This window comes from Delphinus delphis, chromosome 2, assembly GCF_949987515.2.
Source record: "Delphinus delphis chromosome 2, mDelDel1.2, whole genome shotgun sequence".
Taxonomy (NCBI): Eukaryota; Metazoa; Chordata; class Mammalia; order Artiodactyla; family Delphinidae; genus Delphinus; species Delphinus delphis.
The window spans coordinates 124,334,315-124,362,219 of NC_082684.1; the positions used below are offsets into that span (position 1 = coordinate 124,334,315).

Consider the following 27,905-nt stretch of genomic DNA (forward strand, 5'->3'; position numbering starts at 1 on the left):
TCCTGTGAGGAGAGGCTAGAGTTTGGACTCAGATTGAATGAGTCCATAGCCTATACTTTTACCCGCCTGCCTCCAGCTGCTCCCCTACCTCCTGCCTTTTAGTTTATGCCTTTTAAAAAATTCCTTGTTAGAGTCTGTACTTTTAGCTCCCTACCCCGCAATCCATTCACACAAGGCTAGGGGTTTTATTTTTCTAATGAATCCTCACATTAATCTTCTAGAGGAAGCAGCCATATTATGACTGTACAAATCAAGAAACTTCATTTCGGAGAGACTAATGGACCTAACCAAGTCATGTTCCTGCTTAGCAGTGAAACCAAGATTTGAAACATGGTCTTCCCTGAAGGACTGGGATGATGGAGCAGTCTCTAATCAGTGGTGCTGGAGGAACACACATGGGACACCTGGGAGAGGGAGGTGGGGTTGGGGTGGGAAGGTTGCCTATTGGGGTGTCTCCAACCCAGCAACTCTGGAATTGCAATGGGCCACTAAGCAATCCCTCGGAGAGTGAGATGGGGTGAGGAAGGGGGTGAGGGGCAGTGCCTGGGGATAAATCTCATTATAAAACTCTCAGTCCTGCAAGGGGGAGAGAGAGAAATGGGCTTTTAATAAGACTGAAAATCCTTCAAACTTCAGGACATTGGGAAAGACCATTTGGTTAAAGCCAGATCCATTTCTGGGGAAGCTGGAAAATGAGGCAAACACATAGGTCACATCACCCCGAAAAGAAGTAACCTGGGAGTTATATTTGGGTGAGGGAATTACAACCTGAATTGGGAACTAGGATTCTCATCACTTAAATGACAGTACATAACAGGCAGGTGCAGGTGCTAAGTGCTGAAGAAGCCTCACATGTCCTTAGACGAAATCCATCCCTTTTAGTAGACGTCCTGTGAAGTCTGTGGCAGGTAGGGGGCATTTCTGCAATAACTCAGGCAGCTGTGCCCTGGCTTCGATGCCACTTCTTACCCTGAGCCAAAGTGAACTCAGACATTTTAGAACTGTTAAAAAATTACCTCCCTCTCACCCCAGAACTTCCTGCAGAATCAAAACAAATCTGTCCCTTTAAATGTAAAATTATGTCTGGGATGTCTCAGTTCTGGAGCAGGGCCACAGCTGTCTCCCCTGCCAAGGCGGGGTACTGGACACTTTCTCTAATGCCCTAATTCTGTTTGCAGCAACTGTAACTCCTGAACACTTTTTTCATCAAACCCAGAAGTCACCGGGCAGGCAGTCCCCTCACCTCTCAGTGTTTTTATTTACTTTCCTCTCTGCCAGGAGAGACTGGGAGAACCACTCCAGAGCTTCCCCAAGCTCACTGACACAGGCACATCACCTGTGCTATAGAGGACCAAATCTTGAGAGAAGGACAGGGTCATGAGAAAAGAGAAGCTGACCCCAGCAAGCCATGCGGGCAGGGCTGCTCACCTCCCATGCAGGCTTGGAGGCAGCCAGACCCAGAGGAAAAGGCATACCAGATGTGGAACAGGGCTAATTCATGGCACCTGGTCCTGCAGGGACAGCAGCTTGGGGCACATGGAAGGAACATCCAATATCGCTCTTGGATTTTCATGCTGGACTCAATTGAAAGGTTGGGGGGGGTGGTCAAATATTTTCCAAAAGGTTCATCTACAAGGTGCTGGATAATTATGTGATATGCTGGAGTAGTTAGCTAACATTTTGTTGGTGATCATTTTGCAATCTATAAATGTATCAAATCAACACATCATACACCTTAAACTTACACAATGCTGGTCAATTATATCTCAGTAAATCTGGGGAAAAAAAGAAATACAGAGATAAGTAGGTGGCTATTGATAATTGTTCAGTGGTTTGTAGATGTCAAGCTCAACATCTCTGTGATTTGCCTCTTTTCATTCTTGTCATCACATGATGTGCAATAGCTCCTGATATTCCTTCTATGTTCGTAGAAGGAGTAAAAGGTCATGGGAAGGAAAAGCTTAGGTATTTCTTCTCTGTCTTAACTGGAACATCTCTGACAGGCTGAGATATCACATACTTAGCTTGTGCTGCCTATGGTTTTATAGATGCCAAGGGAAAGAGAAGATGAGAGTAGTGTTAAATTTAGTTGAGCTGTGAAGTACTAAAATAATGTGCACTGAAGTTACTAATAAATAGATCATTTTCCTCTAATTAAGAGTAATTTCAATGGAATAAATTTTAACAGAAGACAAACTTCAGTGACTTAAGAATTGAGCATGTCAGTGGAGGGGGTGTGGAGAAAAGGGAACTCTCGTACACTGTTGGTGGGAATGTAAGTTGGCACAGCCACTGTGGAAAACAGTATGGAAGTTCCTCAGAAAACTAAAAATAGAATTACCATATGATCCAGCAATACCACTCCTGGGCATATATCCAGACAAAACTATAATTCAAAAAGATACATGCACCCCCATGTTCACAGCAGCACTATTTACAATACCCAAGACATGGAAACAGCCTAAATGGATAAAGAAGATGTAAGATATATATATATATATATATATATATATATATATATATATATATATATATATATATATATAATTATATATATATAATTATATATATATAAAATAAAGCCATTTGCAGCAACATGGATGCAACTAGAGGTTATAATACTAAGTGAAGTAAGCAGAAGGAGAAAGACAAATTTCATATGATATCACTTATATGTGGAATGTAAAATATGACACAAAGGAACCTATCTATGAAACAGAAACAGAATCATGGACATATAGAAACAGACTTGTAGTTGCTAAGGGGGAGGGTTTGGGGAAGGGATGGAGTGAAAGGTGGGGGTTAGCAGCTGTAAGCTTTTATATATAGAATGGATGAACAACAAGGTCCTACTTGTGTATAGCACAGAGAACTATATTCAACATCCTATGATAAACCATAATGAAAAAGAATATTTTTAAAAGAATGTGTGTATATATATACACATACACACACACACACACACACACACACATATATAACTGAATCACTTTGCTGTATAGCAGAAATTAACACATTGTAAATCAACTATACTTCAATTTTTTTAAATTGATTTAAAAAGAAAAAGAATTGAGCATGTCAGGGTCAACAACTCGAATATATTCCACTACCATTGGAAAGAAACCAGTGTTGAGATCGAGCCTTAAACAAAGTCAGTTATGCATTCTCTATACGGACAAGACAGAAGGGTAAAATGACTGATTAGATGTATGCACGTTTGTGTATGTGACAGGAAGTTTGTGGTGCTCTATTTTCTCAAAGGAGTGGCAAGGGAAGTAAAAATTTAAGACAGAAAGGAAGTGAAAAGAGAGAAAGTTAGTCCTGGAAGTGTCCTAGAGAATGGAGAAGACTGAGTTTTTCCAGGAGTGGCTGTCATGTCTGATTCCGGCAGATATTAGCAAATTTAATGTATCAATATGAAAGAAGAATAATATTCTACTACCAAGTTTATTTATTCTAGGAATGCAAAGTTGCTTCATTATTAAAAAATCAATCATCTTAATACACCATATTCATAGTCTTTATAATAAAAATCACATTTTCGTATCAATTCATGCAGAAAAAGTATTTGACAATATTCAACTCCCGTTCATGATAAAAAATTCTTAGCAAACTAGGTATAGAAGAGAAATCATCAACCTGATAAGGACCATAAACAAACAAACAAACAAAAAAAAACAGGCTACAGTTAACATTACATAACGTTTAATGGTGGAAGACTGAATGCTTCCCTTGAAGATTGGGAAGAGTAGGCTCTTTTACCACTCCTTTTCACATTGGGAGTTAACTTCCTGACCAGTTCAATAGGATGAGGAAAGAAAACACATGTTTACATAATGACAGTGAAGAAATAAAGCTGCCTCTATTTGCAGGTTACATGATTGACTACCTAGGAAAAAAAATACAAAAAAAAAAAAAAAAACCTTCCAGAACTAATAAGTGAGTTTAGTAAAGCCACAAGATAAAAGGTCAACACACACAACCAATTATATTTCTGAATATTAGTAATTAACAATTAGAAACTGAAATGTAAAATCCAGTGCATTTATATCAAAGGTAGGTGTAAACCTAACAAAACACATATAGGCTATGTATGTTGAAAAGTATAAAACAATGATAAAAAAAATCAAAGACCTAAATATCAATAAATGGGGGGAAGCATCATGTTTATAAGACCAGAAGACATTACATAGTAATTAGATCCAATTCATCTGTAGGTTAAACACAATTCCTATCAAAATCCCAGCAGTTTGCCTAGGATTGCCCTGGTTTGAGCACTGATAGTTCCACTTCCTAAGAAGTCCCTATGTGGAATGTGATATATCCCAGGTTTGGGATATGAGTGAAAAAAAATTGGAGAAAAACTGTAGAGTCATTTGGCAGCCACAAAATAGAGGCTGGATGCATTTTAGTGTCAAATAGATACAGCATATATTATCTGCTTTTCATCATTCCTGTCAGTAATTTTTTTCTTTTGTTTTATTCACTGATCAGTTATATTGGCAACTATGATTTACAGTCCACAGTAATGGACCATCTATTATTGCAACACTTGAAATGTTGTGATCTAAATATGCTTCTTAGGCATGCTGGAATCGTGAGTGTTAGTTCATATTTTACTTTGCTTGTGGATTAATGGTTCTGCTTCATATCCATTTAGTGCTAGTACAGTTTTTACCTATACAAATATTGTGACCATGTTTTCCAGGAATTCAGATAGCAAAAATGAGAACAATTGCAATACTCTAGCTAGTATGTCCCAGCCTTCACTGAAAAGAAGGTTAAATGACTGTGTTATTTTAATGACATATGAAGGGCACATACCAAGGGGTTAGAAAAGTAAATGAACAAAACAGCAGATTGCACAATATACAGAAAATAATTTGGGGTTGGATATAGTAGAGAAGGTGATATGATCTACATTAATTTTCTGGGGCTGCTGTAACAAAGTACTATAGAATGAGTGGCTTAAATATCAGAAATCTCTTTTCTTACAGTTCTGGAAGCTAGAAATCTGAGACCAAGATGTCAGCAGAGTTGGTTCCTTCTGAGGACTGGGAAAGAAGAATCTGTTCCAGGCTTGTTGATGGCTGTCTTTTCCCTGAGTCTTCACATTGCCTTCCCTTTGTGTGGAGACTGAATCTCACAAGTTGGGGCAAACAAACAAATACCCTTAAAAAGACAAAAGCTTCTCTTTTTTTTTGTCTCCTAAAAAGACTCCAATGCTCAGCTGAAAATAGCAGCCACTGAATTGGTGTAGGCATACCACACAAACATACTTCATCATTTCATTTCCTTTCCATCATGTCTGTTGTCCTCTGAAACTAAAGTTTGTGAGCTGCAACTAAAATGTCCTTTGGGCAAACAAAAGGGGATATTCTGATTAGGAATGTAACAGCCACTTACCACGGAGAGCTGATTACATCAGGTCTAACCACCATCAATCTTTCTACAGCATTTTAAGTTATTTGTCAAATCAAAGCAACAACAGAAAATGCATCCCCAGCCCTTAAGCATTTTGACTTGAAAAATGGAGCTTGAAATTATCTTTTTGGTTTCTATGAAAATTTTAACTGAACCACAGAAAACATAAAACAGAAGATTATTGATATCTCATCCAAATCCAAACTAGACTTTGCTCATATATCAGCATATTTGGCAGATGGTACAAATGTAAATTTGGCAAATTTCATTCAGTCTATGAACTCCTTGCCAAAAAAATGAAATGAAAAGATCTTACTTGCTAAATGTCCCACACATCTTTTACGTAGCAGTGTTAAAATGGGGCTTCATATGCTTACCTGTGGTTTTGAGGCTTTCATAAAGTTTTTGGTCACTTTTCAGTTTTCTGAAAACATGGAGAAACACTAATGATAGTGGTAGCTTTATAGAAACGGAAGGAGACAGCCTCCATGGACACATGACTACAAGATGGCTGTCATTGTTTACACTCATAAAAGGACTATCAAAATGTTGGCTTACATTTAAATTATATTTTCAATGTGTGTGGGAGGAAGAATGCCCTGTCTAATTTGGAAATACATTGAGGATGAGAATGAAGGTAAGAGAACAATAAAACCAAAATGTATATGGTTTTTATTCTACAATCATAAAAAATTCTAGTAAAAGACAAACTGACTGCACCTGCGTTGCCTGATGCTATGTATGGTTGCAAAAAAAGAAAACAAAACAAAAAAACAATTTTGGGGGGCAACATGGGGAAAAGACTGTTTCAGAACTAAAAAAGAATTATCAGAAAAGGACAGCCAAGTTAAACAAGACTTTCTCAATTTTTTACAATTTTTAAAAATTGTAACTTATTTGGAATAAAAATTTTATTTCACATGTTAAAATTATCTCTGTGCTTTGAAGCCAATTTCCCTGAGAAAAAGTATTAACTCCTGATGACATCCAGTGCACTTCAGAGTGTTTATAAATCATGGACATTTCAGATGTTATAAACCTACATGATGAATTTATAGAAGCAAAAATATGGGCGACCATTCAGCCAGTCTGTGTCTTTTGGTTGTAACATTTTCAAGACCCATACATATGCTGCCTACAAGAGACCCACGTCAGACTTAGGGACACATACTGACTGAACATGAGGGAATGGAAAAAGATATTCCATGCAAATGGAAATCAAAAGAAAGCTGAAGTAGCAATACTCCTCATATCAGATAAAATAGACTTTAAAATAAAGACTGTTACAAGAGACAAGGGAGGACACTACATAATGATCAAGGGATCAATCCAAGAAGAAGATATAACAATTATAAATATTGATGAAACCAACATAGGAGCACCTCAATATATAGGCAAATGCTAACAGCTATAAAAAGGGAAATCAACAGTAACACAATAATACTGGGTACTTTAACACCCTACTAACACCAATAGACAGGTCACCCAGACAGAAAATAAGGAAATACAGGCTTTAAATTACACGATAGAACAGGTAGACTTAATTGATTTTTATAGGACATTCCACCTGAAAGTGGCAGAATACACTTTCTTCTCAAGTGCACATGGAACATTCTCCAGGATAGTTCATATCTTGGGTCACAGATCAAGCCTTGGTAAATTTAAGAAAGTTGAAGTCATATCAAACATCTTTTCCAATCACAATGCTATGAGATTAGAAATCAATTACAGGAAAAAAAACTGTGAAAATCACAAACACATAGAGGGTAAACAATTCACTACTAAATAACAAAGAGATCACTGAGGAAATCGAAAAATACATAGAAACAAATGACAATGAAAACATGATGACCCAAAACCTATGGGATGCAGAAAAGCAGTTCTAAGAGGAAAGTTTATAGCAATTCAATCTCACTTCAAGAAACAAGAAAAGTCTCAAGTAAAAAACCTAAACTTACATTTAAAGCAACTAGAGAAAGAAGAACAAGAAAACCCAAAGTTAGTAGAAGAAAAGAAATCATAAAGATCAGAGCAGAAATAAATAAAATAAAAACTAAGAAAACAATAGCAAAGATCAATAAAACTAAAAGTTGGATCTTTGAGAAGATAAACAAAACTGAAAAACCTTTAGCTGACTCATCAAGAAAAACAGGAAGAAATCAAATCAATAAAATTAAAATATAAAAGGAGAAATTACAACTGACACCACAGAAATACAAAGGATCATAAGAGATGATTACAAGCAACTATATGCCAATAAAATGGATAAGCTGGAAGAAATGGCCAAATTCTTTAAAAGGTACAAATTTGCAAAACTGAACAAGGGAGAAATAGAAAATATAAGCACACCAATCACAGGTAATGAAATTGAAGCTGTTATTGAAAATCTTCCAACAAACAAAGTCCAAGACCAGATGGTTTCCCAGGTGAATTCTATCGAACATTTAGAGAAAAGCTAACACCTATTCTTTTCAAATTCTTCCAAAAAATTGCAGAGGACGGAACACTCCCAAACTCTTTCTACAAAGCCACCATCACCCTGATACCAAAAGCAGACAAAGATATCACAAAAAAAGGAAATTACAGACCAATATCACTGATGAACATAGATGCAAAAATCCTCAACGAAATACTAGCCAACAAAATCCAACAATACATTAAAAGGGTCATATACCATGATCAAGTGGGATTTACCCCAGAGATGCAAGGATTCTTCAATATATGCAAATCAATCAATGTGATACACCATATTAATAAATTGAAGAATAAAAACCATATGATATTCTCAATAGATTCGGAAAAAGCTTTTGACAAAATTCAACACCCATTTATGATAAAATCTCTCCAGAAAGTTGGCATTGAGGGAACCCATCTCAACATAATAAAGGTCATGTATGACAAAGCCACAGCAAACATCATTCTCAATGTTCAAAAATGGAAAGCATTTCCTCTAAGATCAGGAAGAAGACAAGGATATCCACCCTTGCCACTATTATTCAACATAGTTTTGGAAGTCCTAGCCATGGCGATAAGAGAAGAGAAACAAATAAAAGGAATACAAATTGGAAAAGAAGAAGTATAACTGTCACTGTTTGCAGATGACATGATGCTATGCATAGAGAATCCTAAAGATGCCACCAGAAAACGAATAGAGCTAATCAGTGAATCCAGTAAAATTACAGGATACAAAATTATTGCACAGAAATCATTTGCATTCCTATACACTAACAATGAAAGATCAGAAAGAGAAATTAAGGAAACAATTCTATTCACCATTGCAACAAAAAAGAATAAAATGTCTAGGAATAAATCTACCTAAGGAGGTAAAAAGACCTGTACTCAGAAAACTATAAGACACTGATGAAAAAAATCAAAGATGACACAAACAGATGGAGAGATATACCATGTTCTTGGATTGGAAGAATCAATATTGTGGAAATGACTACACTACCCAAAGAAATCTACAGATTCAATGCAATCCTGGTCAAACTACCAATGGCATTTTTCACAGAATTAGATCAAAAAAAATTTACAATTTGTATGGAAACACAAAATACCCCAAATAATGAAAGAAATCTTGAGAAAGAAAAATGGAGCTGGAAGAGTCAGGCTCCCCAACTTCTGACTATACTACAAAGCTACAGTAATCAAGACAGTATGGTACTAGAACAAAAACAGAAATATACATCAATGAAAAAATATAGAAAGCCAAGAGATAAACCCATGCACCTATGGTCACCTAATGTATGACAAAGAAGACAAGAATATACAATGGAGAACAGACAGTCTCTTCAATAACTGGTGCTGGGAAAACTCTACAGCTATATGTAAAAGAATGAAATTAGAACACTCCCTAACACCATACACAAAAATAAACTCAAAATGGATTAAAGACCTAAATGGAAGTCCAGACACTATAAAACTCTTAGAGGAAAGCATAGACAGAACACTCTTTTACATAAATCACAACAAGATCTTTTATGACCCACATCCTAGAGTAATGAAAATAAAAACAAAAATAAATGGGGCCTAATTAGACTTAAAAAGTTTTTGCACAGCAAAGGAAACCATAAACAAGATGAAAAGACAACCCTCAGAATGGGAGAAAATATTTGCAAATGAAGCAACTGACAAAGGATTAATCCCCAAAATATACAAACAACTCATGCAGCTCAATATTTAAAAAAAAAAAATAACAACCGAATCAAAAATGGGGGAAGACGTAAATAAACCTTTCTGCAAAGCAGACATACAGATGGCCGAAAATCACATGAAAAGATGCTCAACATCAGTAATGATTAGAGAAATGCAAATCAAAGCTACAATGAGGTATCAGCTCACACCAGTTAGAATGGGCATCATCAGAAAATGTACAAACAACAAATGCTGGAGAAGGTGTGGAGAAAAGGGAACCCTCTTGCACTGTTGGTGGGAATGTAAATTGATACAGCCACTATGGAGAACAGTATGGAGGTTCCTTAAAAAACTAAAAATAGAACTACCATATGACACAGCAATCCCACTACTGGGCATATATCCAGAGAAAACCATAATTCCAAAATATACATGTACCCCATGTTCATTGCAGCACTATTTACAATAGCCAGGACATGGAAGCAACCTAAATGTCCCTCAACAGAGGAGTGGATAAAGAAGATGTGGCATATATAGAGAGTGGAATATTACTCCGCCACAAAAAGGAATGAAATTGGGTCATTTGTAGAGACATGGATTGACCTAGAGACTGTCATACAGAGTGAAGTAAGTCAGAAAGAGAAAAAAAAACATTGTATATTAATGCATATATGTGGAATCTAGAAAATGTTATAGATGATCCTATTTGCAAAGCAGAAATAGAGACACAGATGTAGAGAACAAACATACGGACACCAAGGGGGGGAAAGAGGGGGTGGATTGAATTGGGAGACTGGGATTGACATATATACACTATTGATACTATGTATTAAACAAATAACTAACGAGAACCTACTGTATAGCTCAGGGAACTCTACCCAGTGCTCTGTGGTGAACTAAATGGGAAGGAAATCCAAAAAGAAAGAGGGGATATATATATATATATATAAAGCTGATTCACTTTACTGTACAGTAGAAACTAACATTGTAAAGCAACTATACTCCAATAAAAAATAATTGTAAAAAATGTTGAAGACAAAAGGTACTCTGGTGTGAGATCATCCAGATATATCACAGCAGAGCACTGGCTTGGCCAGGAAGGGCCAGTTTCCCTCCGGCTGGCGGCCTCTTAAGGATTCCTGATCTTTGCTGAGCTTCAGTTTCCTCATCTGTGGTCTGGGGTTGACCATCCTTGCCGCCCCCCTTAAAGGGTAGTTTTAGAGGTCAAGGCAGTGCTGATGAGTATCCGCATTTCCCTTTTTAAAGGGTCCACCAGGAATGTAATTTGGTGTATCCACTATAGAAAACAATATGCAGTTTCCTCAAAAAACTAAAAATAGAGTTACCATATGATTCAGTAATCTCACTCCTGAACATATATCCGGACAAAACTACAATTCAAAACGATACATGCAACCCTAAGTTCAGAGCAGCACTATTCACAATAGCCAAGACATGGAAACAATGTAAAAGTCCATAAACAGATAAACAGATAAAGAAGATGTGGTATATATATATACAATGGGATACTACACACCATAAAAAAAGAATGAAATAATGTCATTTGTAGCAACATGGATGAAACTAGAGATTATCAGACTAAGTGAAGTAAGTCAGAAAGAGAAAGACAAACACCATAGCATATTGCTTATATGTGGAATATAAAATATGACACAAATGAACTTATCTGTGAGGCAGAAACAGACTCACAGACGTAGAGAACACACTTGTGGTTGTCAGTGGGGAAAAGGAGTAGGAGGGATGGATTGGGAGTTCGGGATTGGAAGATGCAAACTATTTTGTATAAGATGGATAAACAATGGGCTCCTACTGTATAGCATGATAAACTGTGATAAACCATAATAGAGAAGAGTATGAAAAAGAATGTATGTGTATGCATGGCTGAGTTGATTTGCTCTGCAGCAGAGATTAACACAGCATTGTAAATCAACTATAGTTCAATAAAATACTTTTAAAAAACCCATAAAACTACAATGAGGTATCACACTGGTCAGAATTGCTATCATCAAAAAATCTATAAACAATAAATGCTGGAGAGGGTATGCAGAAAAGGGAACCCTCTTGCACTGTTGGTGGGAATGTAAATTGATACCGCCACTATGGAGAACAGTATGGAGGTTCCTTAAAAATCTAAAAATCAAATTACCATATGATCCAGCAATCCCACTACTGGGCATATACCCTGAGAAAACCATAATTCAAAAAGAGACATGTACCCCAATGTTCACTGCAGCACTGTTCACAATAGCCAGGACATGGAAGCAACCTAAGTGTCCATCAGCAGATGAATGGATAAAGAAGATGTGGTACATACATACAGTGGAATATTAGCCATGAAAAGGAACAAAATTGGTCATTTGTAGTGATGTGGGTGGATGTAGAGTCTGTCATAAAGACTGTCATAAAGACTGAAGTAAGTTAGAAAGGGAAAAACAAATATCATATATTAACACATACGTGTGGAATCTAGAAAAATGGTACAGATGAACCTATTTGCAGGGCAGGAATAGAGACGCAGATGTAGAGAACAGAAGAGTAGACATGGTAAGGGGGAAGGGGAGAGTGGGAGGAAATGGGAGATTAGGATTGACATAGACACACTACCATGTGTAAAAGAGATAGCTAGTGGGAACGTGCCATATAGCACAGGGAGCTCAGCTCGGTGCTCTGTGATGACCCAGATAGGTGGGATGAGGGGTTGTGTTGGAGGGAGTTCCAAGAGGGAGGAGATATATGTATACATATAGCTGATTCACTTCATTGTACAGCAGAAACTAACACAACATTGTAAAGCAATTATACTCCAATAAAAATTTAAAAATAAGATTTAAAAAATGGGTGACACACAGCTAGTCTATTAAAATAAGGCTGTAGATTCAAAGTACATTGTGTTTCAAACATTTGTTTTGAAAATGGACATTTTGGAAAGCTGGAAACTAATTCCTATAAATCTAAAAATCTACTGTTGCTGATAAGTAAAATTCTAAGTACCCTAGGCTAAGAAGTGTTTGCTGAGAAAACATTTAGTTTCATGTCATCACATTGGACTTACGCAAGGAATCAGTGTAGGTGGATTGGCTGAGGGCAGAGCTGCAAGTCAAAGGAAACCATATGTTTGTGCTCCTCTTATCATTGCATGAAAAACACGACTTATCACAAACGCTACAGGCTTTGTAGAGAAATGTTATTGGAAAAGGAAACAGAAGGAGAAAAAATAGCCCATGTATCATGGGACAGAAAGAATTATGTCATTGTTATTTTAAAGTTAAATGTATTAATATCCTATACCCTTTTGAATTTATATTCCTCTAAATTTCTTACATTTAAGAAAAACTAAATTATATCTTAAGAAAAACTAAATTATAGCCTACAATATTCAAATATGAAATCAAGAGTTAAAATAAATTGCTGTATCAGAGGGCAGAAACATAAAATCTTGTTATATTTTCTCACAAGTATTACTTATCAGTTCAACAATTAGTTACTACTAACTTCCACTATTAAGTAGTCCTATTTTTTATTTTGTTTAAAAAATGTCAGTTAGGTAATATAAAAGTAAATGAAGCAAATAATTACAATTCCAAAATAATAAAAAATAATATACAATTTTAATATACATATAAACCCTGATTTTATATATTATATTAAAGTAAAAAACTGCTTGTGTATAATTATTTATTACATATTATGTTATTATAATTTATTTTGTCTAGTATGACAATTCCCAGGTTGACTCTCTAAAAGACTTGTCACCTAAGATATAGACAAACTGATTCTAAAATTCATATTGAGAGTGCCTGGGTAGCTCAATTGGTAGAGCATCAGAGTTTTAATCTGAGTGCCCAGGGTTCAAGTCCCTGTCCAGGTGCCAAAAGAAAAAAAAATAATAAAATTTATATTGATAAGTAAAGGGACTAGAATAACTAAAGCAATTTTGTGAAAGGTGAATAAAATTGGAGAAATTGCTCTAGCCAATTTCAAGACTTAGTGTACAACTCTGCCATCAGTGTGGTATTTGGCAGAGAGATAGACACATGGATCACTGGAGCAGAATAGAGAACTCAGAAATAGACTCACCACCAGTACAGCCAACTGATTTCTCACAAGGTGCAAAAGCAATTCAGTGGAAGAAGGATTCGTTGCCTTTTCAACAAATAACGTTGGAGCACTTAGGCACCACATGAAAAAACAAACAAAAAAACCCCATGAACCTTAACATAAACCTCACACCTTATACAAAGATTAACTCAAAAAACGAATTAAAGATCTAAATGTAAAATATAAATCTCTAAAACTTTTAGAAGAAAACATAGGCAGGAAATCTTCATGACCCTTGTTATAGAGGAGGACACTGAAAGCATGATTCACAAAAGAAAGGACTGATAAACTAGAGCTCATAAAGATCAAAAACTACTGTTCTTTGAAAGACACTGTTAAAAGAATGAAAACAAAAAGCCACAGACTGGGAAAAATTATTTGTGAGCCACATAACCAAAAAAGGATTCATATCCAGGAAATATAGAGAACTCTCTAAACTCAACATTATGAAAACAAACAATCTGATTAGAAAATCGTCAGAGATAGAAACAGACACTTAAACAAAATGGATATCTGGATGGCAAATTAGCACATAAGGAGATGGTCAATACCATTAACCATTAGGGAAATGTAAATTAAAGCCACAATGAGATACCACTGCACACAAATTAGAATGACTGAAGGAAAATATACTGTCAGTATCCAAGGGAGGCTGTTGAAAACACCGACTTCTCACATGGCTGGTGGAAATGTAAATTTATACAGCCATTCTGCAAAATGTTTTGGCAGTATCTTATGAAATTAAACACACACTCACCATAAGACCTAATTTTCCCACTCCTGGTTAATTACTCTACAGAAATGACTGCATAGATGCTTAAAAAGCTGGTACACTAATGCTTATACCAGCTTGATTTTGCAATAGTGCACAACTGGAAACAATCCACATGCCCTTCAACAGTGAATACATAAATCCTGGTATATGTATACAAATAAACACTATTCAACAATAAAAAGGAACTGAATATTGTTACACACACCAACTTGGATGGACCCTAAGGGTGTTATACTAAGTGCAAAAAGCCAATCTCAAAAGGTTACATACTGTATGACTCCAATTTTATAACATTTTAAAAATGACAAAATTATAGTGATGAATAACAGATAAGTGGTCATCAGGGTTAGTGAAAAGGTGTGACTATAAAGGGCTAACATGAGAGAATTTATTTGTGGTGATAAAAGAGTTCTGTATCCTGATTATGTTGATGGCTACACAAATCCATATCTGTAATAAAATTTCACAGAACTATACATACACACTCTCAAAAAATGAATGTATTCCCAAACTGATGAAACTCAAATAAGGTTTGTAGTTTATTTAATAGTATTGTACCAATGTTAATTTCCTAGTTTTGATCATTCTACCTTGGTTGTATAAGTTGATATCATTGGGAGAAGATGGATGAAAGGGATACTATAATTTTCCATACTATTTTTGCAACTTCTATATGAGCCTAAAATTATTTAAAAATGAAGAGTTAAAATAAATGAATGTTAATAGTAGTACAGAGACAGAACAGTTTTTAGAACTGCTTAAGTGTGGTATCCATCCTTTTGACTACCCAGTGTGCCTCATAATGTGAGAAAATGAAAATCCAACATTTTTACAAAAATCAGATTAGAAGGATAAAAGGATAAAGTATGACATTTCTAAAAAGACTGTACAATTATCAAAGTTCACATGGTATGGTAACATAGTAATGATGATGTTAACATAATGACTAGTATTTACAAAGCACTTAATATACAATTCTTAGAACAAGCTGAGAGTATGTATTTCTTTGCCACCATTTTACAGATGAGGAAACTGAGACACATAGATATTAATTCATATACCCTTGACCACAGAGCTAGTTAAAGACCACAGTGGGACTTTCACGCAAGGTGGTCTGGTCTTAGAATCTGTACAGAATATAGAAAAATGTGTAATATATTCTGAAATTCTGAAAGATAAAAAGAACATAATCTCAATAGATGAAAATACCTACTGTCAACATTTTGATGTATTCTCTTTTTGATATTCCTCCTTTAACTTATTCATTTTTTGATTCATCAATAATTAAAATATTAGCTGAACATGTAAGATGTGTCAATCCTTGTTCTGGGAACATGGGCTACAGAAAAGAAACTAACAACATCCCTGCCTACATGGACCACCTAGTCTAATGGGGGGACAGAAAATACAAATGAAAAAAGTATAAGAAAATTTCAGGTGATAAGTCCTAAAGTAGAATAAAGGATTAAGACAGCAGGGAGTTTTCAGGGAAATGAGGGAGTGAGCCACAGGAACTTCTTGGAGAAGCAGTAGAACATTCTGGGCAGAGGGCATGGCACTTGCAAAGGCCTGGGTGCTGGGACTGGATCCAAGGTCTCCAGGGAGGCCCATGTGGATGGAATTGGGCAAGGGAGATGGAATGTGGGAGAGATCTGGCCAGGATCCTGTCCCACTGCCCAGATTGCACAACTTATTCAGAAAATCTCTTTACGTAGCCACCACTTTACATTTTCATTTCCTTTTATTGCTTGTTTGTTTTGTTTTTAATAACAAGATTATTTATTATAAATTCTTCTCAAAAACAGCAGTTTTTAATACCATGAGTTTACCATTAAATAATTGGTTTTAAAATATTTTTCCATCCACATAAGCAGAAAGTAGGTAGTATTTACTAATCCAAACAGAAGACGATGTGGAAGTGAAATGCTCTGTTCACTCCTTTCCCAACTTTCAATGGGAAGTTCCCTCAGACGTGTGTGAAAGATGTGTCCTCATAGACACCTCCACTGGGCCTTCCTCTGAGCCTGGCCTTGAGGGGTTCAGTGGAGCTGGGGTCATTCCTGAGGTCCCATTCTCAGAAGTCCCAGAAGATCAGATAGAACTTCATCCCTCCCACCAGTTCAAGAAGAAATAGAGGCCTCTCAAGATGCTTCATAAAGGGTGGGGCTGAACTCTTCTGCCACCTTGTGACTGATTCCATTTCTCCCTTCTCATTAGATGGATGCTTCTCTAGAAACTCCATGAGTAGAACTTCAATTTTCAGGAGAAGCTTTTGACAGGATCAAAGGACATGGGGACCAGAATCCACAAAGGATTTTTCAACACAGAGCTAAGCCTAAATCAAAGATTATACTTGGTAATGAAATGGACAGTAGACTGTGAAAGAAAAGGCCATGGAAATCATGTATTTTATGGATGCATGCGAAGTAGGAAAAGCAGAGAATCAAGGTTAGATGTGGGAACGAAGAACGAAAGGATTGAATGGCAGGTAGCTCTTGTGAAATTCTCTTCCTTGGAACTCAATTTAATTCTCTATCTCTTCTGTATGACATACTCAAGCTCCAGTGAATCCAATATCTCCTTTCTCTACATGCTCACCTGATACTGAATCTCCTGCTGTCAGGAGATGTACTTGCCTGTCCATAGGCAACTCCCGCTCCCTTTCCAAATAAGGAGACCCTACCACCTAGCTTCACTCTGCTCAAGCCCACTCTGTCCTCCTAGTGGTGAAGAAATCTAGGCTGTAGTTCAAGAGCTCCTTCAATACTTGGCCCTTGTCCTGTTCAAGATGGATGCCTAGATCCAGCCTCTCTTTTAGTAATTATAAATATGACTTTCCTACCACCGCATCCCATCTCCTATGAGATAGCAATTCTCCTTCAGCTTACCGTGGTGTATTTTCAAGCTCTCCCTCTCTGCTTCACAGACACATGTCCCGAATATCCTTAGTACATCCTTGTGTTGGCAGTGTTATTTATCAAAAACTTCCCATTCTGTGCTGTGCTAAGTGTGTCACAACTTAGGCCACAAATATTAATTCCAGGGCTGATTGCAAAGCATGGTAAAGTTATTCAAAGTGCCATTTTAGATTGAAACAAACATGGAATTTTAATGACTTTTTGTCAAGTCATTGGCACCTTTATTCTTTGATCCTGTCATAATATGAAGATGAATGTACACTTTGGGTGAAATTTTTAATATAAATCATGAAATTTCAAATAAATTTCAGGTTCAAGCAGTGCCGTAATAATAGCATCTTCAGTTCCATCACACAATGATGAATCTTAAATGCTTTATAGATATGCTTTGGCTAAAAGTTTTGAAAAGCACTTCCACTTCTGGGTTGGAAACAGAAAGTTCCACCCTAGTCATGAGAGCAACATGGATAAATTATAAAACACATCAGGACACTGAAGACACAGAGACACCCGAATGAATTAAATTCCAGAAATGGCAAGGGGTCATTTGGTGCTTTCATCTCTGTAGGTAATGCAGAAGTAGGAACAACTCCCCAAGGATGGCTGAGAAGAGAAACCAAACTATTAACAAATTAGTATTGACTACATATGTCTGATGTGACAGATTCAAATTCTGAGGAGTCTAAAAGCACTCTACATCCACCTGCCAAATCTCCTTCAATGCTCTGGCTGGCTGTGTGTGAGTATCACACGAATGGCTGAGAGCAGGGCAGGGGAGATGAGACAGACTCGTGAACCCTTCCCTGAGTGCAAGATAATGACCAGGAGGAGGATGCTGAAGTGGAACAGGAGAACTAAGGCCTTCCAAGGTGCACGGATCTTTCATGAGCGCAAGGCAGTAGCCTGCAGGAGGCTATGGGCAGAGAAAGAGAACTGACAGCTCTTACTCCCAAGGTGCACACAAAATCTTCATTGAGTACACTACAGTGGCCTAATAAAGACTGAGGCAGGAATTAAGGATTAGAAGGACCTCCTGAGGCTTGAAGATGCAGGATCAGAGCTAGAGTGTAAAGAAAACTCCTTAGTGAACCAAAAAGTTGTAAGAGAGTCAGAAGAGGGAGACTTGGGTGCAGCCAGTGGGAGAGGGAGACGGCAGGGGGGTGGTTAGAAAGTGAAAGAGAGATTTATTTCCTATATTCTTACAACAAGCAACTAGGTGTAATACATAGATATTTGAAGTCTCACTGGTCTTAGATTTGAATCTCTGCTAAAAGGAATATCTTAATCTAACCCTCAAAATATATGAAGCCATTATCGGGGAACTGAATCTAAGTATAGTTGCGAAAAACACCCATATTCAATTCAACTGCATATTTAAATATTTAAATCTCACATACTACTGGTCAGACAGAGGAATGATTATGCTTTCTCTGGGAGAAAGCATATTTACTTCAGTCTTTAATTTTCTTACACAATGTTGTTTCACATACGATAAAAAATTAAGAAACATGAGAAGAAACAGAGAACTGTGACCCATGGACAAGAAAGGAAACAAACACAAGAGAAGAGACTCAGAAAATCTACATGTTTGACTTGGTAAAGAAAGACTTTAAATAACTATGAAAAAACATGTTAAAGTATATAATAAAAAAGGTAGATAACATACATGAACAAACAAGAGATTAACAAATGAGAGATTTCAGCAAGAAGATAAACTATTTGAAAAAGTGGAAATGTTATGAGAAAAATACAATATCAAAACAAGTAATTCATTCAATGGGCTTAATATCAGACTGAATACAGCAGAAGAAGAAAGGGTCAGTGGACATGAAGGTAGACTAATGACAAGTATCCAAACTGAAGTAGAGAAAGAGAAAGATCATTCAAGAACCACAGACTAATGTAAAAATAAATTTAACCTATGTGTAATTGGAATCCCAGAATGACAGGAGAGAGAATAAGACAGAGCATTATTTAAAAACATAATGGCATTGACATATATACAATACCAAATGTAAAATAGATAGCTAGTGAGAAGAAGCTGCATAGCAGAGGGAGATCAGCTCAGTGCTTTGTGACCACCTAGAGGGGTGGGATAGGGAAGGTGGAAGGGAGGCTCAAGAGGGAGGAGATATGCAGATATATGTATACATATAGATGATTAACTTTGTCATACAGCAGAAACTAACACAACATTGTAAAGCAATTATACTCTAATAAAGATGTAAAAAATAAATAAATAAATAAAATGAGGAGTAGAAGGAAGCAAAAAAAAAAAAGACATAATGGCTGAGAATTTTCTAAAAATGGTGAAATGTATTAACCTACATATACAGTAAGCTCAGTGAAACCCGAATCAGGATAAACAAAAGAAATCCACACTTATGCCTATTATCATGAAACTGCGGAAAACTAAAGATAGAGAGAAAATCTTAAAAGTGCTTAGTTGGCAAGAATATTACTTGCAGGAAAACAATGATAAGAATGCCTTATTGCCAAAAGACAGAGGAATAACATCTTTAAAGTGCTGAAAGGAAAAAGAGAATTGTCTGTCTATAATTCTCTATCCAGCAAAAAAAATTTTCAAGAATGAATTTGACAGAGAAGAATATACAACGAAGAAAAGATAATCTTTTCAATAAATGGTGTCAGGAAAACTGGACAGCTCATGCAAAACAATTAAACAGTTTTACACCATACACAAAAATCAACTAAAAAAATATTAAAGAATTGAATGTAAGACCTGAAACCATAAAAATACTAGAAGCAAACAGAGAAATAAAGCACCTTGACATTGATCTTGGCAATTTTTTTGGTGGCGGGGGGGTGGGTAGATTTGACACCAAAAGCAAAGGACGCAAAAGCAAAAATAAACAAGTGGAACTACATGAAACTAAAAAGCTTCTGCACAGCTAAGGAAACCATCAACATAATAAAAAGGATACCTGTGGAATGGGAGAAAATATTTGCAAATTGTATATCTAATAAAGGGTTAGCATCCAGAATATATAGAGAATGCATACAATTCAATAGCAAAACAAAAAATCCAATTAAAAATGGTCACTACAAATAACTAAATTTCATTTCTTTTTATGGCTGAGTAATATTCCATTGTATATATGTGCCACAGACCTAGAGTCTGTCATACAGAGTGAAGTAAGTCAGAAAGAGAAAAACAAATACCATATGCTAACACATATATATGGAATCTAAGAAAAAAAAATGGTCATGAAGTACCTAGGGGTAAGACGGGAATAAAGACACAGACCTACTAGAGCATGGACTTGAGGATATGGGGAGGGGGAAGGGTAAGCTGTGACAAAGTGAGAGAGTGGCATGGACATATATATACTACCAAATGTAAAATAGATAGCTAGTGGGAAGCAGCCACATAGCACAGGGAGATCAGCTAGGTGGTGTCTGACCACCTAGATGGGTGGAATAGGGAGGGTGGGAGGGAGGGAGATGCAAGAGGGAAGAGATAAGAGAACATATGTATATGTATAACTGATTCACTTTGTTGTAAAGCAGAAACTAACACACCATTGTAAAGCAATTATACTCCAATAAAGATGTTAAAAAAAATGGTCAGAGGAACTAAATGGACATTTTTCCAAAGAAGACATACAAATGGCCAGCAGGTACATGAAAAGGTGATCAACATCACTAATCATCAAGGAAATGCAAGTCAAAACCACAATGAGATATCACCTCACACCTGTTAGAATGGCCATCGTTAAAAGTACAAGAGAGGGGCTTCCCTGGTGGGAACCCCCATTAAAAGTACAAGAGAGGGGCTTCCCACAACCAAATTTAGACATACTAACTTTCTAACACTTTCTTGATTAATTGATAGAACATATTAAAAACAAAGTAAGAATACAGAAGATGTGAACATAATCTAATTGACCTAAGTGACAATTACATATATCAAAGAATGGCAGAACACACTTTCTTCTCAAGGGTACATCGAATATTTTTCAAAATATACCCTATGTTCAGGCTTCCCAGGTGGTGCAGTGGTTGAGAGTCCGCCTGCCGATGCAGGGGACACGGGTTTGTGCCCCAGTCCGGGAAGATCCCACATGCCGCAGAGCGGCTGGGCCAGTGAGCCATGGCCGCTGAGCCTGCGCGTCTGGAGCCTGTGCTCCACGACGGGAGAGACCACAACAGTGAGAGGCCCACGTACCGAAAAAAAAAAAAATACAAGAGATAAGAAGTGTTGGCAATAATGTGGAGGAAAAAACAACCCTTTATGAACTATTAGTAAGAATGTAAATTTATTCAGCCACTATGGAAAACAGTATGAAGTTTCCTAAAAAAATTAAAAATAGAATTACTATATGATCCAGAAATTCCGTTTCTGGGTAAATGTTCAAAGAAGACGCAATCACTTTCTGGAAAATATATATGTGCCTCCATGTTCATTGCAGCATTGTTTACAGTAGACAAGACATGAAACAAACTAAGTATTCATGGACAGATGAATGTATAGAGAAAACGAGGTGTGCGCACGTGTGTGTGTGTGTGTGTGTGTGTGTGTGAATAATGGAATATTATTCAGCCAGGGGCAAAAAAAAAAGAAAATCCTGCCATTTGTGGCAACACAGATGGACCTTGAGGGCATTATGCTAAATGAGGTAAGTTGGACAGAGAAAGACAAATATTGTATGATCTCTCTTATATGTGGAATCTAAAAGAAACCAAGCTCATAGATACAGAAAACAGACTGGTGTTGCCAGAGGTTGGGTAAGAGGTGGACAAAAATAAATAAAGGTAATGAAGGTAAAATAAAGTCATTTTCAGATAGACAACAGCTGAGAAAATCTGTTTCTTGCAAATATTTACTATAAGTAATAATAAGGAAACTTTCTCAGGCTGAAGGGAATTAATACTAGAAAAAAATCTTGATATGCAGGAAGGAATAAAGGGAACTAGAATGTATATATATATATATATATATATATATATATACACATATATGTGTGTGTATATATATATATATACATATATATGTGTGTATATATATGCGTGTATATATATATATACATATACATATACACACATATGTACAACATAAAAGGACTTTGAAAACTATTGTAATATACATTATATGTACAATAATGTTTACAATAGTTTAATATATAGCATTTAATATAAAATATAATAATAATATAATACACACAAATATTCATATATTTAAAATTGTACACACAGATATATAGTATAGGCAGTCCTCAATTTGCACAGTACTGCCTTGACTGAAACTTGTGTGTATCAGAACAATGTTCCCAGTTTGCACAGAACTTCAGTTACCAGACACCTGTGTAAAGTGAGTACACTTTTCCAATGTGCACAGGATTCAGATAATATGGTTTTATGCATAGTAAGAACTGTAATATATATAAAATATATAATATATGTATTTTTTGACCACCTTCATCCATTTTGTCCATCCCTCACCCCAACCTCTGGCAACCACCAACCTGTTTTCTGTATATATCATATATTATTTTAAAAAGACAACCGGCCATTAAAAGAAAAATAAATAGTCACATGTTGTAGGGTTTGTAGTATATAGAGAGGTAAAATAAATGGCAACAATAGCACAGACAGTGTGAGGAGTCTAAATGGAATTACATTGTTGAAAAGCTCTTATATTATTCATGAAGTAGGTAGGATATTCGACGTAAATGTTGCTAAATTAAAGATGCATATTGTAATCTGTAGAGCAGCCATAATAAAATTAAGGAGGTATAAATTAAAAACCATACAGAAGGGCTCCCCTGGTGGCACAGTTGTTGAGAGTCCACCTGCCGATGCAGGGGACATGGGTTTGTGCCCTGGTCCGGGAAGATCCCACATGCCACAGAGTGGCTAAGCCCGTGAGCCATAGCCGCTGAGCCTGCATGTCTGGAGCCTGTGCTCTGCAACGGGAGATGCCACAACAGTGAGAGGCCCATGTACAGCGAAAAAAAAAAAAAAATACAGAAGATAAAATTTAATACTAAAATATTTGATTAATCCTAACTGGAAAACAAAAAAATAGGTGGCATACATAGAAAACAAATATCAGTACAGTCACCTTATATCCTAGTCTATCATTAATTACATTAAATGTTAACTATTTCATGAAAAAGGAAGAAATTAGCAGAAATGATTAATAAATCACCACTTAACTGTGATTGTTAATTTTATGTGTGAACTTGACTGGGGCACATGGTGGCCAGACTTGGTCAAACATTATTCTGGGTGTTTCTGTGAAGCTGTTTTAGATAAGATTAGCATTTAAATCAGTAGACTAAGGCATATTATCATCCATAATGTGGATGGGCCTCACCTAATCAGTTGAATGACTGAATAGAGCAAAAAGACTGATCCTCCCCCCAAGTAAAAGTGAATTATTTCTGCCTAATGGCCTTTGAACTGGGACATTGGTTTTTTGCCTCCCTTTGGACTTGAACTGAAACAACAGCTCTGACTAGGTTTCAAGCCTGCTGGCTTTCAGATTGGAATTACACCATTAGCTCTGCTGGTTCTCAGCCCTTCAAACTCATACTGGAATTAAACCATTTGCTCTTCTGGGTCTCCTGCCTGACGACTGACCCTGCAGATCTTGGGACTTGCCAGCCTCCATAATCACATGAGACAATTCTTTATAATTAATCTATAAATTAAATAAAATATATGGACTTCCCTGGTGGTCCAGTGGTTAAGACTGTTTCTCTGGAGAACCCTAATATACTTAGTATATCTTATTTATCAAAACACACCTTAAATATGATGAACTGGGTTAAAAGTTTAAAAGATGCATATAAATAGGATTTCCAATTTACTAAGCATAAAAGCTAATGTGACTCTGTTAATATCAGACAGAGTAGACTTCAAGAGAAGGGGTATTTATAGAGCTAAGGGGGACATTTCACAAGGATAAAAGTGCCAGTTTATCAAAAATACATAACCATACACATAATGTGTGTTCCAATAAAAGTTCTTATAATATATTAGATTAAATTCCTTAACTAAGGGGAGAAATAGACAAATCCACAACCAAATTTAGACATACTAACTTTCTAACACTTTCTTGATTAATTGATAGAACATATTAAAAACAAAGTAAGAATACAGAAGATGTGAACATAATCTAATTGACCTAAGTGACAATTACATATATCAAAGAATGGCAGAACACACTTTCTTCTCAAGGGTACATCGAATATTTTTCAAAATATACCCTATGTTCAGGCTTCCCAGGTGGTGCAGTGGTTGAGAGTTCACCTGCCAATGCAGGGGACACGAGTTCATGCACCGAACCGGGAAGATCCCACATGCCATGGAGCAGCTAGGCCCATGAGCCATGGCTGCTGAGCCTGTGTGTCCGGAGCCTGTGATCTGCAATGGGAGAGGCCACAACGGTGAGAGAGGCCCATGTACCGCAAAAAAAAAAAAAAAAAAAAAAAAAAAAAAATATATATATATATATATATATATATATATATATATATATATATATATATATATATATATATACCCTATGTTGGAAACTACATGCAAGTCTTAATACATTTAAAATAACTGAAATAATATTGGCCATATTCTTTGATCACAGATAACAGTGGAATTAAATTAATAATTAATCCTATGAAAATATGTATAAGATATCCAAATGTTTGGAAATTAAACATCATATTTCCAAATAACCCATAAATCGAACAAAAAATTCAAAGAAAAGTATAAAATATTTTGAAATGAATGATAAAAATTATAATAAAAACATTGTTTCTACAGTAAGGCTGAAAGATAAATTTGTAGATTTAATTACCTATACTACAAAAGAGGATATATTTAAAATAAATTACCTAAACTTGCATGTTAACAAATATAGAAAAAGAATAAATCAAAATTAAAGTAGAAGAATGAATAGAATAGAAATAAGACCTGAAATAAATGAAATAGAAAACAGACCAACAATGGTGACGATTACACAAGTCAATCGTTTATTGTTTGAAAAGAGTATAAAAATGGGTAACCCCTAGAAATACTAATTAAAGAAGAAAGAAAACAAAAGAGAAAGAACAAATTACTCATGTCAGGAATAAAAGAGAGACAATACTACATATTATACAGACATGAAAATGATATTAAAGGAATATTTTGTTAATCTCCATTTAATAAAAAGAAATCGTTAACTTAAAACCATTTAACAAATAGCAGATTGTTAACTGTTAATAAAGGTAGATTGATAACTGTAAGTTGACAACTTAGATGAAATGGAAAAATCCTTAAAAACAAAAATTACCCAAACTGGCAAATGAGAAAACAGAAAATCTGAACAATGTGATTTCTATTAAAGTCAACAAGAAAAAGACAACCCAGTTGGAGATTGGTTCAAGATGGCAGAGTAGAAGGACGTGTACTCACTCCCTCTTGCGAGAGCACGGAATTGCAACTAACTGCTGAACAATCATCAACAGGAAGACACTGGAACTCACTAAAATAAATACCCCACATCCAAATAAAAAGGAGAAGCCACAAGGAGAGAGTAGGAGGGGTGCAATCACAATAAAATCAAATTCCATAACTGCTGGGGGGGTGACACAAGATGGCGAACAACTTATACCACAGAAACCCCAACTGGAGTGAAGGTTCTGAGCCCCATGTCAGGCTACCCAACCTGGGGGTCTGGCAACCGGAGGGGGAATTCCTAGAGAATCAAACTTTGAAGGTTAGTGGGACGTGATTGTAGGACTTTGACAGGACTGGGGGAAACAGAAACTCCACTCTTGGAGGGCACACACAAAATAGTGTGTGCATCGGGACCCAGGGGAATGAGCAGTGACCCCATAGGAGACTGAACCTGACCTACCTGCTAGTATTGAAGGGTCTCCTGCAGAGGTGGGAGGTGGCTGTGGCTCACCATGAGGACAAGGACACTGGCAGCAGAAGTTCTGGGAAGTATTCCTTGGCGTGAGCCCTCCCAGAGTCTGCCATTAGCCCCAACAAAGAGCCAGGTAGTCTCCAGTGTTTGGTCGCCTCAGGCCAATCAACCAACAAGGAGGGAACCCAGCCCCAGCCATCATCAGAAAAGTGGACTAAAGTTTTACTGAGCTCTGCTCAACAAAGCAACAACCAGCTCTACTCATCACCAGTTCTTCCCATCAGGAACTTGCACAAGCCTCTTAGATAGCCTCATCCACAAGAGGGCAGACAGCAAAAGCTGCAGTTCTGCAGCCTATGGAACAAAAAACACACTCACAGAAAGATAGACAAGATGAAAAGGCAAAGGGCTATGTACCAGATGAAGGAACAAGATAAAACCTCAGAAAAACAACTAAATGAAGTGGAGATATGAAAACTTCCAGGAAAAGAATTCAGAATAATGATAGTGAAGATGATCCAGGACGTCGGGAAAAGAATGGAGGCAAAGATCAACAAGATGCAAGAAATGTTTAACAAAGACCTAGAAGAATTAAAGAACAAACAAACAGAGATGAACAATAAAATAACTGAAATGAAAAATACAGTAGAAGCAATCAACAGCAGAATAACTGAGACAGAAAAAACGGATAAATGACCTGGAAGACAGAATAGTGGAATTCACAGCTGCAAAACAGAATAAAGAAAAAAGAATGAAAAGAGATGAAGACAGTCTAAGAGACTTCTGGGACAACATTAAACTCAACAAGATTTGCATTATATGGTTACCAGAAGAAGAAGAGAGAGAAAGGATCTGAGAAAATATGTCAAGAGATTATAGTCAAAAACTTCCCTAACACGGGAAAGGACAGCCACCCAAGTCCAGGAAATGCAGAGAGTCCCAGGCAGGATAAACCCAAGGAGAAAAATGCTGAGAAACATAGTAATCAAATTGACAAAAATTAAAGACAAAGAAAAATTATTGAAAGCAACAAGAGAAAAGTGATAAATAACATACAAGGGAAATTCCATAAGGTTAACAGCTGACTCCTCAGCAGAAACTCTCCAAGCCAGAAGGGAGTGGCATGATATACTTAAAGTGATGAAATGGAAGAACCTACAACCAAGATTACTCTACCCAGCAAGGAGCTCATTCAGATTCGACAGAGGAATCAAAAGTTTTACAGACAAGGAAAAGCTAAGAGAACTTAGCACCATCAAACCAGCTTTAAAAAAAATGCTAAAGGAACTTCTCTAAATGGGAAACACAAGACAAGAAAAGAACCTACAAAAACAAACCAAAACAATTAAGAAAATGGTAATAGGAACATATATAATGATAATTACCTTAAACACGAATGGATTAAAACCTCCAACCAAAAGACACAGGCTTGCTGAATGAATACAAAAACAAGACCCATATATATGCTGTCTACAAGAGACCGACTTCAGACCTAGGGACATGTACAGACTGAAAGTGAGGGGATGGAAAAGGTATTCCATGCAAATGGAAATCAAAAGAAAGCTGGAGTAGCAATACTCATAGCAGATAAAATAGACTTTAAAATAAAGAATGTTACAAGAGACACTGAAGGACACGACATAATGATCAAGGGATC

At 36.4% G+C, this 27,905-nt stretch overlaps 1 non-coding gene across 1 annotated transcript; it reads left to right on the forward strand.

The window, feature by feature from the left end:
- The first annotated feature begins 13,374 nt into the window (after positions 1 to 13,374).
- On the forward strand, positions 13,375 to 13,447 carry TRNAK-UUU (transfer RNA lysine (anticodon UUU)). The gene has a single exon. It is a non-coding gene; the product is annotated as a tRNA-Lys (tRNA).
- The last annotated feature ends 14,458 nt before the right edge of the window (positions 13,448 to 27,905 follow it).